The following is a 17,103-nucleotide window of genomic DNA, read 5'->3' as shown; positions in this document are numbered from 1 at the left end:
ACCACACTGGCTTGAGTGAAGAGGCCTCACTCAAGAAAAAGGAGTCTCTTCCCCTGGACCACAATTCTTCCTCCACAGCAAGATTCTCCACTTAGCAGAATGGAAAATTCTGTCTGCTGATAACATGACAAGTCATGGGGGCGGGGGGGCGGGGGGGGTTCACAATCCTCACCTTGCAAAAGCATGTAAATGAACCAGAGCCTAGTGTCTTTTTCATGCTGAGGAGGGCTGGGAGCTAAGTTTCAGAAATAACTATTTAACTTTGGGTTTTCAAATACAGTTTTAACCAGACATGAAACAAAGGCAGAAGTAGGAGCTTTCCATCTCACAGTACATGTATTTGCAACAACCAAAGATATGCAGCATCATGCTTCCCAATGCCTGAACCAAACCAAGGGAATACAACACATGTGCCCAGAGGCAGAAACAAGGAAATCAACAATTCTGCAATCAAGTTAACAAGTTGGCATATTAAGGACTACACAGACTTGGTTTTCTTAATGAATCACTGGATAATGTGCTATCATTACACTAACGGAATCGTTTGGATTCTCCTGAGCGGACAAACCAGTTCAGCTGAAGATGACTGCTACAGAACAATGACAGTGCATGGTCCAACCATCTGTGGATGCAGGCCAAGTGGTACCTTCTTCTTTCTCGCTGTCCTCTTCATTTAAAGAAATAATATCTACCGTAACTGAAAACCACTGATGAACACTGTGCTGAAAGTCACTGAGCAAAGGTCAAATGCCACTTGCCATTCAGTCGCTGTGGTGGCATTTCCTCTCCAGGCAAAATCTATACCCTAGCAATGTTTATTCTTCATTATTATGATGATACGGCTGGCTTCCACTCGGGCCAGAGCCTTTACAGCTCTGGCCCCCGCCTGGTGGAACGCTCTCCCACCAGCTGTTACAAACAACTCTGTTACAAACAATTACAAACAACTCTGCGGGATCTGGTTGAGTTCCGCAGGGCCTGTAAGACAGAGCTGTTCCACCGGGCCTTTGGGGAGCCTAGCCGTTGATAGGGGCCCCCTCCCTCTCCTCCTCTCCTCCCTCTCCTTTATTATAAAATCAAGTAGATCCACCGCCTCATCCCCCCTCTGGGGCTCTGGGTGAACTGAAGCTGGCGCCATCTTGTTTTAATGTTAGTTTAATGCTAAGTTTAATAATGTTGTATTTTTAATAAGATAGGGTTTATTATTAGAGCCATATTAACTTATATTTATTGGATTTTAATTTATTATTGTGCTGTTATATGTTGTTCACCGCCCTGAGCCCTTCGGGGGAGGGCGGTCTATAAACCCAATAAATAATAATTATTATTATTATTATTATATTTTTACCCTACCCTTCCTTGAAGGATAAATCCATTGCCCCACCTTCTTTCACAACAAGGCTATAAGAATGGTTAAGCTAAGAGATAAAGACAAGGCCAAAATCAACCAGTAGGATTCATGGCCAAGTGGATGTCAACATAGTTTCCTAAGCATGTTCAGTTCTCTAACGACTAAACCTGACCAGCTCTCTATCAATCCACGCTGCTCGGCAAGGCTATTTTCTATCTTCCTCATGGGCAGGAAGAATATCACCCTAATACTGTGGCAGAGAGGCTTAAGGGCCTTCTTACAGGATACCATGTGCTGTCTCAATGGAGAACCACAACGTTTGGTCATTCTGCAAGCCAATGCCTACCTTGCAAATATGTATGTGTGGGTGTGCGCATGTCCAGCAAATATATAATTATAAACAACTCTGCAGAGTCATGAGACTGATACAGAAAAACCAATACTAAGGCCCTTTCCGCACAGGCCTCCGGGTGCCCACACGCCGGCAGAATTCTGGAGTTCCAGAATTCTGGAGTTCCAGAATTCCGCATGGAGCCGCCTCTTCCCTGTCCCTCTCTTACAGTTTTACCCCACTTTAGCCATGCCCGTGTTAAAGGTAAACCCCTGCTGTCTTCCTAAGCCCCGCCCGCGCTGCCCTCCGGACCTCCAGGGTGGGAGGACAGCATGGGCAGGCTGAGACTTGTGGGAAGACAGCAGGGCGACGCACGGCAACGCAGGCAAGTAAGCAGAGGGAAGAAAACTTTAAGCATCGTTCCCGGCGGTGCCGTTAAGCGCACCGCGCCGCAGGAGAACACGCGAAGTTTTCTCAAAAACACCCCTTTAAAGGGGTGTTTTTGAGGACGGCCTGACGCTGCCCTGAGGGAGGGGAAGGGGAACCAGATCGGCGCTGCTGCGTTTCAGCAGCGCCGCCTGTGCGAACGGCGGCCTGGGGGCGGCGTTTTTCCCGTCCCCAGGCCGCCGTTTTTGGCCCGTGCGGAAAGGGCCTAAGACTCTGATGGAAAGAAATTAGGACTTTATCACACACATCATGTGTGGATGCATCTTTAACTTCCACAGAGACATAGTTCTTGCAGTTCCCAGACAGCCAATGCACAACTCCAAGGGACAGAAAGCTTCTATTAAACCTCACTCCTTCAAATTATCACACTTACCCGATGCCAGCCAGCTTTCTTGCTATTACTTGAATGACAAAAGGAAGTTAGTGGGATGTTATTTACAAAATTCCATTTCCCTTCAACCCTAGTTAAAAGACTGCCGTTCTCCAGGTATTATGAAAAATCAGCCCAGGGTCTTAAATCTGTGTGAGAATTTGCTTCCTGGATGCGTAAATACTGCAACTGCGACACTGGCAGATTGTAAGGTGTAGCTCATCAGTGACAACGAAAAGATGTCAGAGGCTCTAGAATCACCGTTCTTTCAGAGGCTCTGTCGGCCATAAACGGCCTGGACGCAAAACGGCGCCCTTGTGGAGCCGCTCGGCATTGGTGGGCAGCTTTCGTGAAACGCAGCAGCTTAATTCGGCTCCCCAGGGCGGCGTTGTGTCGCCTAAAACCTCCTCCTGGATCGGATGGTAAACAGCGATCTCGGCGCTGTGCAAACGGGTGACCGCTGAATGTTTGCTTTCCCCGCCCCTCTCCTCCCACTCAATTATCGCCCGCTGCACCTGTTGGCTCTCTAAGACCCTCCCTCGTCATGTGGTCTGGGAGGTCAGCAGGGCTTAATGGAGGCGACGAGGTGAAAGTGAGAGGGATCGGAAGAAGCGGCCCGCGGCGGAGTCAACTCTCTTGCGCCAGTCGCCAAGACGCCGCTTAACCTGCTCCTCATCTTGAGCGGCCCCACCCCTCCACCGGCAGAATTCCTGCCGGTGGGGAAGCGCCCTTTCCGCAGTGCAGAAAGGGCCAAAGACAATTTAGGGGACCACAGGAAAATCTCTTCTCTACTGTCGACTCATAAAGTGAGCGGCCTCTGGGCAAACAAAACCAGCAAAATAAGGACAAAAACATGTTCTTCAGGCATGCAGAAAAATACAAGTTTGTAAATTTAACCAAAATAGTGTTGTTTTTTTACCCACCAGCTTTAGGATTACTAATTTAACTTTGGAATATCCTGAAGGGGGGAGATGGAGAGTCCACATTCCTCTTCCACAGGATTCCTCATGGGCCTTTAACCTGTCAGTACCGAGAGTAGCTATCCCCATTATTAAAACACAAACCTGCAAAATCAGGTCACCCACAGAAAAGGTGGGGAAGTGCATGTACTTGGAAAATTACCCAACTATGCAGAGCAATAGGACTTTGTAAATCAACCCCCCCCCCCCCCCCCCCCACACACACACAAGCCCCCCAACTGGCCTGATGAGTACTAAATAAGATTGCAGGATCATGGAATGTTGAGAGCAGCTGAGAAACAGTGAAAGGAAACAGGAAAGAGAGGAATCAGCATATGCAAGCTCCCGGTGGAGGGCAGATTTCCCAGATGGATTAGAGGGCAGACACTCCCAGGATACTTACAGACAGTTATGAGTATAATAACTATATGTGTTTAGCAAAGGTTTAGTTCAAAAATGGCTCCAGCAGGGACAAATCCAGGCAGAAGACCATTGGCATCCAGGAACACTGATTCAAACACCAACTTTTCCCTCAGCATATCCTTAATAGAATGCAAATTGTAGAACAATGGGTCTCCTGCCAAAAAAGCCTTCCAGGAGTAGTGGGTGTGATAACCCATGGCACGTGGTGCCAGAGGGGGGGCACTCAGAGCTTCCTCTCTGTGGGCACGCTTGTATGAAACAGAGCAGGCACCACATCTAGGCTGGCCTGGGCTGCTGGAGTTCGACAGTATTAAACCCACAAGACCCTAGTTTTGGGGAAGCAGTGTAGGTAACCCTGTTAAGCTCTGTTAAATCCCACTGAGGATTTTCATGCGAGATCCTTTACCTGGGAGTTAAGCTCGGCTGCTGGCAATGGGGATTGCTTCTGAGTAAACCCTCCTAGGGTCGTGATTCACCCATTGGAAGAGTTGCATGGTTGCTTCAAAACAAAGCCACCAACTACCACCAAGCTTACTCCCGAGTAAGGCACGCCTCGGAGCCAACTGTTTTTCTTAACTTAAACCTCAGTATTCAGGTTAAATTACCGTGTTGGCACTTTGTGATAAATAAGTGGGTTTTGGGTTGCAATTTGGGCACTCGGTCTTGAAAAGGTTCGCCATCACTGAGCTAGAGGAAGGGACAGCCCAAGTCAGGCAGTGGTTCAGATGCTAAACTGCCAGATTTGACGACAGCAGCAGCAGCAGCAGCAGGAGGAGGAGGAGGAGGAGGAGGAGGAGGAGGAGGAGGAGGAGGAGGAGGAGGAGGAGGAGGAGGAGGAGGAGGAGGAGGAGGAGGAGGAGAAGGGAAAAGTTGATTTGTTCCAATCTTCCTGTCCACAGCAGGAGTGACTCTGCTGTGGCTTACAAACTCATTTAGATACTCATTTTCATTTAGATACTTATATCACACTGCCAAAAGCTACCAATCTCATCACGACTGATGACATATTTTCCCCTGGAAATTATCCCCTGAATAGAGCTATTACAAACACACCAAAACAGCACCCATTTATCAATAGAGAAGACCATCAATATCTTGCCACTCCTGGAAACCCTCTTCTAAGGAATTGGTTTCACACCCAGCTGTTTAATGTTTCTTTTTGTTAAGACCAGAGACCATCGTTCAGCCGTCTCAAGGAACACGGAGCACCCATCGAACAATCTCACCAAATGCATTGTCCTCTTGACATTTCACCGTATAAAGGTCAAGCAATGCAAAGGGGGTGAGAGTGGGATGACGGGACAGGTGCTTCCTGTGGCTTAGGCTGGTAGGTACAGCTGCACACAGAAGAAGCACCAGTAAAATAAGGTGAGCCTCAAGGGCAGACTGTCAAACGCATGACGAGTGAGCTCATCCACATGCCAGTTCCTTGAAGAAAGAGGGAGGAAAAATAGAAAGCAGTCAGCCAGGAATTCTGAAATATGCAAGACAATGAGTCAGTGCAATCTTACAGCAGGGAGAAGTTATGTATTTCTGGGCAGCTGCTTTGACAGCAATGTCAGTGGCGCCCAGCCAGGTGTATACAGGTGTTGGCACACAAACTGGCCAACTTGTCAACTTGGAAGAAAACTGACTGGCCTGGGAACAAGAAAAAAAATATCAGATATTTCTAAGTTACAAAGCTAAGGGACAACTGCTACCACCATCTCTGAGCAAATGTGTATTTTAATCCTCCCAGCCTGGGCAAAGATTGAGCCGAAGTGCCATCCTCTAAGCTGGCTGGTTTGCTGAGGACTAGAGTGAACAGCCAGCAGGGTGTAGTAGTTAAGGTGTCGGACTAGGGTCTGGGAAACTCAGGTTTGAATCCTCACTCTGCCATGGAAACGTGTTGAGTGGTCTCAAGCCAGTCACCAGGGGGGTAGACACAATGGAGAGGAAAGGGGGAAAGGGCAAGAAGGCGGAGAAAGGCAGAGACAGGGGGGGAGGGAAAGGGGGAAAGCAACACAGGCTTTTTTCAGCAGTGGCAGCAGGGGGAGGGGAACTTGGGCCCCTTTTCTCCCCCTCCCCCTGCTAAAAAAGCCAGTGTTGCTTTAAAATTAAGCTTAACTTAGTTCCAGGTGAGCGGCAGATGGAGGGAGATGGGGGGGGGGGGGGCAGGGACAAGGCCAGGAAAGGAGTGACCTCCCTGGCCTGACCCCATGCCCAGCCTCTTCCCAGCCACAGCAGCACTCACTTGCCTGGTGGTAAGTTAAGCTAAATTGTAAAGGAACTGGTGGTAGTAGCAGCGGGGGGGGGGGGGGGACAGCAGGGAACGTAATGGTCCAGCTCCATCCTCTTGGGAGGGTGGGTCTAGTGGCCAAATGTGCCCCCCCACATGACACAGGAAAGTTGCACCTGGGCCTTAAGCCCCCTTAGCCATGATGCCAATGCCAGTCATACACTTTCAGTCCTGATCCTGGGAGCATCTACTGCAGACCAACATCGCTACCCTATCAAACACTGTAGACTACTTGCCTCAAACCCTCCTGATTCTTCTGTCCAGGACAGAAGAGCTAGGAAAATTCTAAATGGGCATATCCTTGCTGGCTTCAACAAAGGAGAGGTCCTGCTGGAACACACTTACAAACATCTGCTTCACCTGAGAGCTTTGTCATCCCCCCCCCCCCCAATATCATCATCAATAATTCCTGCTATTGTGGCCTGTCATTTTGAGATCCCATAATGCGTCTGTTTTCTTTCAGACTCTCCCAACCAATCTGGATGACATGAGAAAAGCAGTGCACGAATGGGACTAAACAGTACCCAAGATTAAAATCTGTGCATCTGTAGCATTTCAACACTGGCCTCAGAGAATGATCTGAAGGCACAATTGTCTTGCTGAAACTATCCAGGCATTATCCAGGTATGGTTGCAAATACAAAGTGAATACAGGTTGGTTTCAACTACAAAGTGAATATACATCGGGTCTTTGTATGCGCATATATAGAGGATGTACGTGCATTCGCAGTAACATGGGCTAATGAGTCATGTCCTTGGTCCATCCAGGTTAGTACTGCCTATTGTGCTTGGCTCTCCAGGGTCTTCAAGCAGAAGTTTTTCCCATCATCTCTTTCTTTCTTTCTTTCTTTCTCTTTTTTTTTTCCTTCTTTTTCTTTCTTTCTTTCTTTCTTTCTTTCTTTCTTTCTTTTCTTTCTTTTTGTTTTTTTTTTAATTCTATCACCTGATCCCTTCCACTGGGGATGTCAGCGACTGAACCAAGGGCCTTCTCCAAGAAGAGACGAGAAGGAGGAGGCTGAGAGGGGATAAGGATTGAAGGATCTACAAAAATTATGCATTGGTAGAAAATGTTGACAGAGGAGAGAATTTTTCTCTTCTCACAATACTAGAACCAGGGGGCATACATTGAAAATGCTGGGGGGAAGAATTAGAACTAATAAAAGGAAACACTTCTTCACGCAACGTGTGATTGGTGTTTGGAATATGCTGCCACAGGAGGTGGTGATGGCCACTAACCTGGATAGCTTTAAAAGGGGCTTGGAATAGATTTATGGAGGAGAGAAGTCGATGGCGGCTCACCAATCTTGATCCCTCCTGATCTGAGATTGCAATGCCTTAACAGACCAGGGTGATCGGAGCAACAGCCGCATGAAGGAGCTAATATGCGTTCACATCCTACATGTGAGCTCCCAAAGGCACCTGGTGGGCCACTGCGAGTAGCAGAGAGCTGGACTAGATGGACTTTGGTCTGATCCAGCTGGCTTGTTCTTATGTTCTTATGTTCTTAACTGTAGGTGCTCTACCAGTGAGCCACAGCCCATCACCATGCAACAATCTGCATTGTAAGCAGGGTCAAAAGGAGTGTCAGCACAGCAGCACACTAAAAGCATGCCATTGTCCCTTCTTTTTTCAGCCAGAAGGGGAGACTGAAAACACCTATAGTTCACACACAGTCCAAAGACATATCCACTGGGACAGTTTCCTGTGCACCTGTTCTGACAACGCAGAGCACAACCAGCAGTTCATGCAGGGTTTCCTTGTAAAGGCTTGAGTGTGCACTGTAAAGACTGGAGGTACAGACTGCACAACCAACCATGGGCCCTGCCCAAAATGTAGCAGAGGGATTATAGCAGACTAAAACATGCTTCACACTTACTGGATATGTTTAAACCACATGTACAGTTCCCTTAAGTAGAAACCATACAGAAATGCCTCCGAAGACCTCATTGCCTGTTTAACATCCCTGCAGATCTCCAAATGTACATATATGGCGGTGGTGGAAAGTGCCGACAAGTCGCAGCTGACTTATTTCAACCCCGTAAGATTTTCGAGGCAAGAGACTGGAGGTGGTTTGCCAAAGCCTGCCTCCAAAAGGGCTGAGTGAGTTCTGAGAGAACTGAGAATGGCCTGAGGTCACCCAGCAGGCTTCACGTGGAGGGGTGGGAAATCGAATCCGGTCCTCGCTACGCCACGCCAGCTCTCATGTGCACATACCCACTTTTAACGTAGAATGAGATGGAGTGGCATGGCAGGTGTCTTCCCATAATATATGCAGAAGGATATTCAATCACCTCAAGGACATGTTTATATTCGTCCTGGGTCATCTACAGCTTTCACAGTACGGCTAAGCGATAGGTTTCTCCTACGACTTCAGTGGACAGACAGGCCCCCACATCAAAGAGAAGGCACTGGAGGTATGTCCTTCCCATGTCCCTTTCCCAGTTGAAAGGATTCAGACTATTTCTGCCAGCCATACGAACGAAAGGCGAGAAGCAGCCTTTTGGAAACAGACGGGTGGAAACAAGATCTTGAGCTTGCAAGAAAGAAGAATAAACAAGCCAAAAGGAACCGAACGAGTTAAAGCACTATTCTGGATAATTAGAGAGCATCATTCCAAAACCAAACAGGGTAAGTTTTCAAACTAGTCCCGCTTCCTGTGCTTATAATTATACACAAATCCAAATGTTCAGGGCAAACCCAGACATGATGGTGGGAAACACTGCTCTTTAAATGCAGGTTTGCACTAATCATGCAGAATGCAGGGGTGAGGGAAGGATCCAATATAAAGAGAAAAATGAATATGCAAATTAGGAGCACTGAATAATCCCCTACCGCCTACTGCTTATCTCCCTTCAATTTAATTCCCACTGGCACTCCCCGCCACTCCAAGCAGACCGGTTGTTTACAGGCGCATCAGTGGCGTAGTGGTTAAGAGCAGATGTACTCTAATCTGGAGGTACCGGGTTTGATTCCCTGCTCTGCCACCTGAGCTGTGGAGGCTTATCTGGAGGGATTCAGATTAGCCTGTGCACTTCAATTCACGCCAGCTGGGTGACAGTTCTTCTGAGCTCTCTCAGCCCCACCTACCTCACAGGGTATTTGTTGTGAGGGGGGAAGGGTAAGGAGTTTATAAGCCCCTTTTAGTCTCCTATAGGAGAGAAAGGGGGATATAAATCCAATTCTTCTTCTTCTACAGACCCATCAATGATATGTACTGGGCAAGCTGAGGAACTCAAAAGCCTGCACCCGGTTCTGTGTACTTTTCTCCCAGCCAGACCTGGTATAAGACTTCAAAATGACAGACATGACTTTGAGGCATGAGCTTCAGGGAAGAATTATGTATGCATCACTGATCAACTTGAAGGAAGGATGGGATGAAAATGTGGCAGATGGACAAAGTCCCAGAGGAAGTGTGTCCATCACCTTGCGATGAAGCACCATGTTTTTCTCTTACATTCAGGCAACCGCATCTCCTGCTGACCTGCATTTAAAGACAGCAATCTTCCACCATCACCTCTAATGCAGTCCTCAGCTTGGTGGCTATAGATCTGAGTCTCTCACTGTTACGTCTACAGAATCAATTCGAGGAGCTTTGCAAAGGGAAAACCAAAAGAGGCAACTTGTTGCTTAAATAAATCAACGCTGTCTTCTTAAAACCATCAACAGAGATCTCCAAGCAGTCACATATGCACACACTTCCATGTAAACTAATGTAACGTAAGTAGCATCTTGCTAGATCACACAGCATGTTCGTTTAGTCTGGCACCCAGTTTCTCACAGGCCAGATGCTTTGGGGAAGCAAAAAAGGAAGGGCTGAAATCAACTGATGTTCTCCCTGTTACTCAAAAGCATGCTGCCTCCAAAAATGGAAGTTCCACTTAGCAATTATAGCAAACAGATGTTCACACAATACACTGTCATGTTCAACTGAGTTTGAACATTTTCCCAGCAACTGTAGCTACAATCCTAAACAATGAGAAGAGACTGTGATGAGTGAAAGATGCTTTTCCTTTTGTGCTGATTCCATGGAGCCTTTGTACTAGGAAAGATCAGAATGGATTGGTATAGCTGATTTGCAGGTTGCCATCTTTACACATACAGTGTGGCATAGTGGTTAAGAGCAGGTGCTCTCTAATCTGGAGAACCGGGTTTGATTCCCCACTCTGCCACTTGAGCTGTGGAGGCTTATTTGGTGAACCAGATTAGCCTGTGGACTCCAACACATGCCAGCTGGGTGACCTTGGGCTAGTCACAGTTCTTTAAAGCTCTCTCAGCCCCACCCTCCTCACAAGGTGTTTGTTGTGGGGGGGGGGAGGGGGAAGGGCAAGGAGATTTGAGTCTCCTTACAGAAGAGAAAGGGAGATATAAATTCAAATTCCTCCTCCTCCTCTTCTTCTTCATAGCCACTCATATGTTTGATATCTCCTTCTCTTTCTGTTCCACATGAGATACATGCCTATGTGGCACAAACGCCATGTTGAGAGAAACAAAGCTGCTTCCTTTTGTCTTAAAAGCAGTTGTGACGGTTGTGGAAAAAGAATACTATCACTATTGGATGGGCAAGATTCATGCAGACCCTTGGAAGAAGACCCAACAGAGCAATGAAAAAAATATGTTAGGGTTCCCATAATTGTGAAATGTGCAGATAAGATAAAGGGGTGGTCATTCAGGAGATGACCTGTTAATGAAGATAGTTTTCATGAGGAAACAAGGAATAGTCAAAACTCTTTGGAGCACAGAGAGCATTTTCTTAGGAGCTAAAATTGGTAGAGGAAAAAAGGAAACTGCTGGAGTTGATTAAATTTTCATGGAATGAAAAGATACAGAAGTAGGTTAGGGGAAAGATAAAATGTCTGTGAAGCATTGTTTGTTAGATTTATATCACAACCTCCTCCCAAGGAACTCACAGTGGCATATTCTAGAGTTTGGAGAGGTTTCCAGTTTAAAAGAAAAACTAGCACAGAAGCTGGAAGGAGGACTGCACGATCCTCAATCCTTTTCTGTGGGTGATCAACCCGCCAAGAACAGGTGCAGAGAAACAGATTGAATGGGTCAGCAAAGGCAGGGAACTGGAAGGAGTGATACAAAACACATTATAATAGGCCTTTTTGTATGCAGTCAAATCACATCGGACTTATGGAGACCTGTGGTGAACTGGCCACCAACTCATGGCAGGAGGTGACTCCCCTTTGCAATGGACCTGTTTGCCCTCAAGGACACATAAACTTCCCTAGCCCACCCTTGATTCCAGATGGCTGCCCTCAGGAGGGCCCTATTTTTGTTTCTCAGAAGGGGACTCGCATACTTCTGGATAAAAAAAGAGGAAATGTCTGCCTTATGGCTGAGAACACCCCTCTCCCAAGTAAATGAGAACCCCCCCCCTCTCCTTTTTAAATCCACATGACCAAGATGGTGGATGGCTTGAGAAAGTTAGAAGACTACTCTCCTCACAAAGTTAACATTTAAAAAAAGGGTAACCGAAGTAGGCATGTGCAGGAAAAGAGATTCCACTTAAACATTAGGAAGAACTTTCTGGCTGTCAGGGCTGTTCAACAGTGGAATTCTATACCCCGGAGTGTGGTGGAGTCTCCTCCTTTGGAGGTTTTTAAACAAAGGCTGGATGAACATGTGTAGGGAGTGCTTTAATTGTGTGTTCCTGCATGGCAGGGAGTTGGACTTGGTGGCCCATGTGGTCTCTTCCAGCTCTATGATTCTATGATGTTTTACTCAAACATTGATTCAGTTTAGAAACTTTATAACTACTCCCTCAAGCAGAACCCAAATAAATGTAACAAAATAACAAAAGAAACAACCATTAAGTGTTATTTGCTAACCCTGCTATCTTAATACCCCTGATCTTTTCCCAGTGAACCAGATTTTCCTCAGCCAGAGTCACCTGCCTCAGTCAGGACAGCTGCCTCAGCCACAACAACTGAAGCCAGCCTCCCCAATTGATGGAGAGCCGTAAGTGGAAGAATTCTGATTGGGTGCTGTAAATCCATTACACGACCACATAGGGATTCCAAGGCAAGAGACGTTCAGAGGTGGTTGGCTATTGCCTGTCTCCGCCTCACAACGCTGGTATTCCTTAGAGGATGTCCATCTAAATACTAAACAGTTCTGACCCTGCTTAGCTTCTGAGATTGGACAAGATCAGGCTAGCCTGGAGCTATCCAGGTCAGGGCAATAGGCCTGCCAGAATATTTAAAGGATACCTTGGTTACCAGTTGGCAGAGGAACCAATTCATTGTATTGTCGAAGGCTTTCACGGCCAGAATCACTGGGGTGCTGTGTGGTTTCCGGGCTGCGTGGCCGTGTTCTAGCAGCATTCTCTCCTGACGTTTCGCCTGCATCTGTGGCTGGCATCTTCAGAGGATCTGAATAAACCCTGATCTTTTCCCAGTGAATAAACCAATCCATTGTTTATTAAGGTTCTCTTCTGGTCTGCCCTGTAACATAAATCTACAGGAAAGTTGCCGAGCTTCCTTATGGCAATAGAGCTTAACAGAACCCAACCACAATCCACACAGCTTGTTCTGAATGACTCATCCTACCTCCCAGATGGCTTAGATTTTTTAAAAATATATATTTCTAAATCCATTACCTCCAGGCTGGGAAGCAGAGACTATTTGGCCAACTGTAATGCAATACTGAAATGAATCACAAACACAACAACAATGCAACTGAAGTTATTCGATCCATCCTAAATTTCAAAATGTAACTAGTATTTTCTATGAAGTTATGAAGGCAGCTTGCTGAGGGGGGGGGAAGGGGAGAAACTCAAAGGAGAGCGAAAGTAGGCTGTAAAGGATAAAACAGCAAATACTGGAATCTAGGTTCCTAGCAGCTACCCACAGGCACAATACAAAACACGATCTATTTCGCAAGAGGGAGGAATTCACAAAGCCCAAGGCCTAAATAAAAGGAAATAGCCATTTTCATTCCTCAGGAAAAAAATCGTCCACATTAACTGCTGAAAAAATACTGAGATCCCATACCCTTAACAGTAAGTAGATAAAAAGGCTGAAGTATTTAAGAGAGATTCAATTATTTGGCTTGCCACATTTTTGGTAACAGTGGGCAAACTCCTAAGTGTAATCGCTCTTGGGGTTTTTTTGACAGTGGCCCTTCACTCAAAATTTGTTCTATCTTCTCTGTCCCCCACCCAAGACAGTGCCAATCATGTGTACTTGAAGGATCCTTGTTTGCAACTGTGTGCAAGGATTTTGGGCTTGGGAGTAATGTTCCAGTACTGGCATTAGACATGGAATGAAACAAGATCTCTCTGACCACTCTTAAAACCTTACTGAGACATCACAAGGGAAAAAACCTATCTCTTTAAAAACAGTTTTCCTTTTTCCTAAATCACTTTGGATGATAAGCAATGAGAGGTTCAATCACATCCATAAATCCAAGATGAACCAAATGAGGGTTTTCTGCTGAGAACCATTTAAACCAATTGAACCACCACTCCTTGATATTAATTGATGAAGGTACCAAGGTTCCTTCTGGATCCTATTCCTCCCTAGAATGTCAAATTCCCACATTTTTCCCCTTGCCTCTCAAGGGAGGAGGGTGCCCCGCACCTTGAGGATCAGTGACTTTCAGTGCAATCCTTAGTCAAACGCAGGGGTGTCCAACTCTGGTGCCCCAGATGTTCATAGAGTACGATTCCCATCAGTCTCTGCCAGCATGGCCAATTGGCACCCCTGGTCTAAGGCTATTGAAATCAATTGGCTTAGACTGCACTAACTTTTCTTTGACTGCTCTATCAGAGATACGCATTTCACAGTCCATCCTCCCACTTAGCAACCGAGAGAATTGCAGGCCTAGAGCTTCTGGAGTTACCGTACCTTGAAATGCCTATTCTTTGAATCTGCTGTCTCTTGTCTTCCTAGTTATCAAACAGCGCTCTCACCCAAATTGTTTCTATCTTGTAGGAGGATGCTGTCACAAAGTACAGCTGTGATGCTGTTAATCATTTGTTCTATTTAGAACTGGGAAAAGCTGAAGTATTGACTCTTCTGCCCTCTTCTTTCAGGGAATCCCACAAACGACTCTGAAAATGCAGGTCTCCACTGGCTAGCTAAACCAGTTAAGGGTCACTAGTAGTTTATTTTCACTTGTTATCATGCCATTATGCTCCCAGCTAGAAGACATTACAGGATTTATATTTTCCTGTCCACGTGTCTGTGTTTTATCTGAGACCAAATGTGCCAGAGTTGCCAAAGGACAGAAGAGGAACCCTGCAAGATTAGATTGAAGATTGGTCTAATCTAATCTAGTATCCTGGTGCCAGGAGTATCCAGATGTCTACAAACAAGCGATGAAGAACATCAGCCATACCTTACAGTATATCTATCTGGTATTCATGGCCTACTGCCTGTGAACCTGATGGTTCAATTTTGCATTCATGGCTAATAGTCATTGATTTGTCCCCCATGAATTTGCACAGACCTTTTTTAAAAGGTTACTCTGTGGCCAGGAATTCCATCTGAGAGGAGTTGTAGCTCAGTAATAAACCTCAGAAGATCCCATGGGTCTGGCTGTATAAGGCAGCTTCTTGTGTTCATGGGTTTCATAAATTAACAATTAGGTCTATGCTGTGTATGGAAATCAGTTGCATGTTGTCTGTTCTCAATCTACTGTCAAATTCTACACATGTTTACTTTAAAGTAAGTCCCACTGTGGTCCACATGATTTACTCATAGGTAAGTGCACATAGGATTGCAAGCTCTAGAGATGAGACTTGGACTTCCTTTATTGTTTTTTCTAAGACTTGTAAAGTTTTGCTTCTTAATTAAAGTGACTTTTTAAATATGAAAGTTCTGACTGGAAAGATTCTAAATAGCTAAACCAGTCGAGCTGCCTCACTGTGGGTATTCCGTCAAGAGTAACTCACATTTATTTTCTCCCTGAAAAACAAGTAAGGAAACAGATGTATTGTTGAAGGCTTTCACGGCCAGAATCACTGGAGTGCTGTGTGGTTTCCGGGCTGTATGGTCATCTTCTAGCAGAATTCTCTCCTGATGTTTTGCCTGCATCTGTGGCTGGCATCTTCAGATCAGATCCTCTGAAGATGCCAGCCACAGATGCAGGAGAGAATACTGCTAGAACACGGCCATACAGCCCGGAAACCACACAGCACTCCAAGGAAACAGATGTCTGAACCACAGACGGACAGAGACTCCTTTTCTCAAATTCCAGTTCTGTGTACTGTCCGGAGTCATAGTCAGGTTCAAGCATGAGCAGAGAGTGATCAACCAAAGGCATTTGAAAGACAATTTCAAAAGTTTGATCCAATTTGCAGACATTTTCATCAACTGTCCCAGGTTTATCAAATGTTCTCCCACTTGCAATTAGGAACCAACCTGCCTTGCTGGCCTTTAGGAAGACACATAAAGTGGCTTGAAGGGATTGGTTAAATGGCAGCTGGGGCTTTTATTTTTGGTTTCTCTCCAAGCTTGGATTTTTTTGTTTCTGTGTGACTATATGTATGTAGCGGTCAAGTTGGCACAAACCTACCAGGCAAGCGAGCAGAGGCGTACCGGGGGGAAATGGTGCCCAGAGACATCCATTCTCCATGCGCACCCCCTGCGCTATGCCTGGGGCGGGCCCCAACCCTGAGCCCCGCCCCCCCTCCCGGCTGCCTGCTCCCCTGTTCTGGGGAGGACAGGAGCAACTGGAAGGCTCCATGCTGGGGCCTTTGCTTTTATAAGCTTGGGGGTGGGGTCACATGAAGACATGGGCGGGGCCGAGGGTGCCAGAAGACTTCCTGCTGCCTTGCCATTTTCCTGGTCATGTGGGGGGCTGATTTTGTGCCCCCCCCATGTGACCAGATCAGTGGTGCCCGGGGACAGAGGATACCACTGTTCCTAGGCAAATATGCCACTGCAAGTGAGTAGCAGAGGTGGTTTCTACTGCCTTCCTTTGCAGAACCTTCCTTGGATCTCTCCCTCCAAGTACCAGCTTTGTTTAGCTTCTCAGATGTGATAAGATAGGAGCTATACCATGCCACCTTCCCTCCTGCATGACTACACCTATTCATAATCATTGCAATTTTGCGAATAGATTGATTTATTATTTTTATAGTATGAGGGGATTGTTTTAATTGGTAACATTTTTCTAAGCGGCTGTGACCATCCCTAGAGAAAGTCAAGATGTAAACATTCTGGAAAATAAATAAAAATAAAAAGATGGTAGCCAAGCAGCCTTCCAGTGTTCTTAGACCCAATTCCAGGTGAAGAATTCCCAAAGAGCTTTCTTGCTTTAATCGGTTTATGTGTAGTTTAAGTATGTAGTGGAAGGAGAGATTTTTTTTTAATGGTTGCACGAAAAGTGGGGCATGTATGTATAAATAAATAGTTTTATCCCTTAAAATAAACTCATTTGGGAAGAAATGTGTAGAAAATAAAACTATAACTGTCGATAGAGCACATAAATAATAGATAACAATAAAGAACCAAAAAGGAACTCACACCGTAAATTCCCTGGTAGATTTTGACTGACATTTTAATCTAGCCTTCCTCATAATGTTTAAAGCAGAAAAACACAGCCCAAATTTGATAGGGGTCTTTAACCATTTTAGCCTCCCTTATTTCACTTGTTACAGTAGCCCGTTCCAGCATCAGCTGTTCAACTTGCCATCCATGAAGATGCAGAAGGAAGTCAAGAGCGCAAAGGGAGAGAGATGGGGGAAGGGAATATTTTAGTTATAAATATTGCCTGAGAAACAACAAAATTCCTGCTGAGCCACCATTTCACTCACGACTTGCAGCAAATCGGTCGAACCCTCCCATCCAGCAGTACCCACTTTGTGCAATGGAGATTAAAAAGCCTTCCCTCAAGGGACAAGGTTACGAATAATTCAATTAACATATACTAAAGATTATCTCTTTTTTTCCACAAAAAAAGTTGTCCTTTGTTGTTTGTTCCATTCAAAGTT

The 17,103-nt window shown here is 45.8% G+C and overlaps 1 protein-coding gene across 1 annotated transcript in view; it reads right to left on the bottom strand.

The window, feature by feature from the left end:
* Window positions 1-17,103, bottom strand: part of LRP1 (LDL receptor related protein 1) — a 466,085-nt gene that overhangs the window by 250,106 nt on the left and 198,876 nt on the right.

This window comes from Sphaerodactylus townsendi, linkage group LG03 (genome assembly GCF_021028975.2).
Source record: "Sphaerodactylus townsendi isolate TG3544 linkage group LG03, MPM_Stown_v2.3, whole genome shotgun sequence".
NCBI lineage: Eukaryota > Metazoa > Chordata > Lepidosauria > Squamata > Sphaerodactylidae > Sphaerodactylus > Sphaerodactylus townsendi.
The sequence above is the reverse complement of the archived record's forward strand: the minus strand, read 5'-3'. Positions and strand labels throughout refer to the sequence as shown.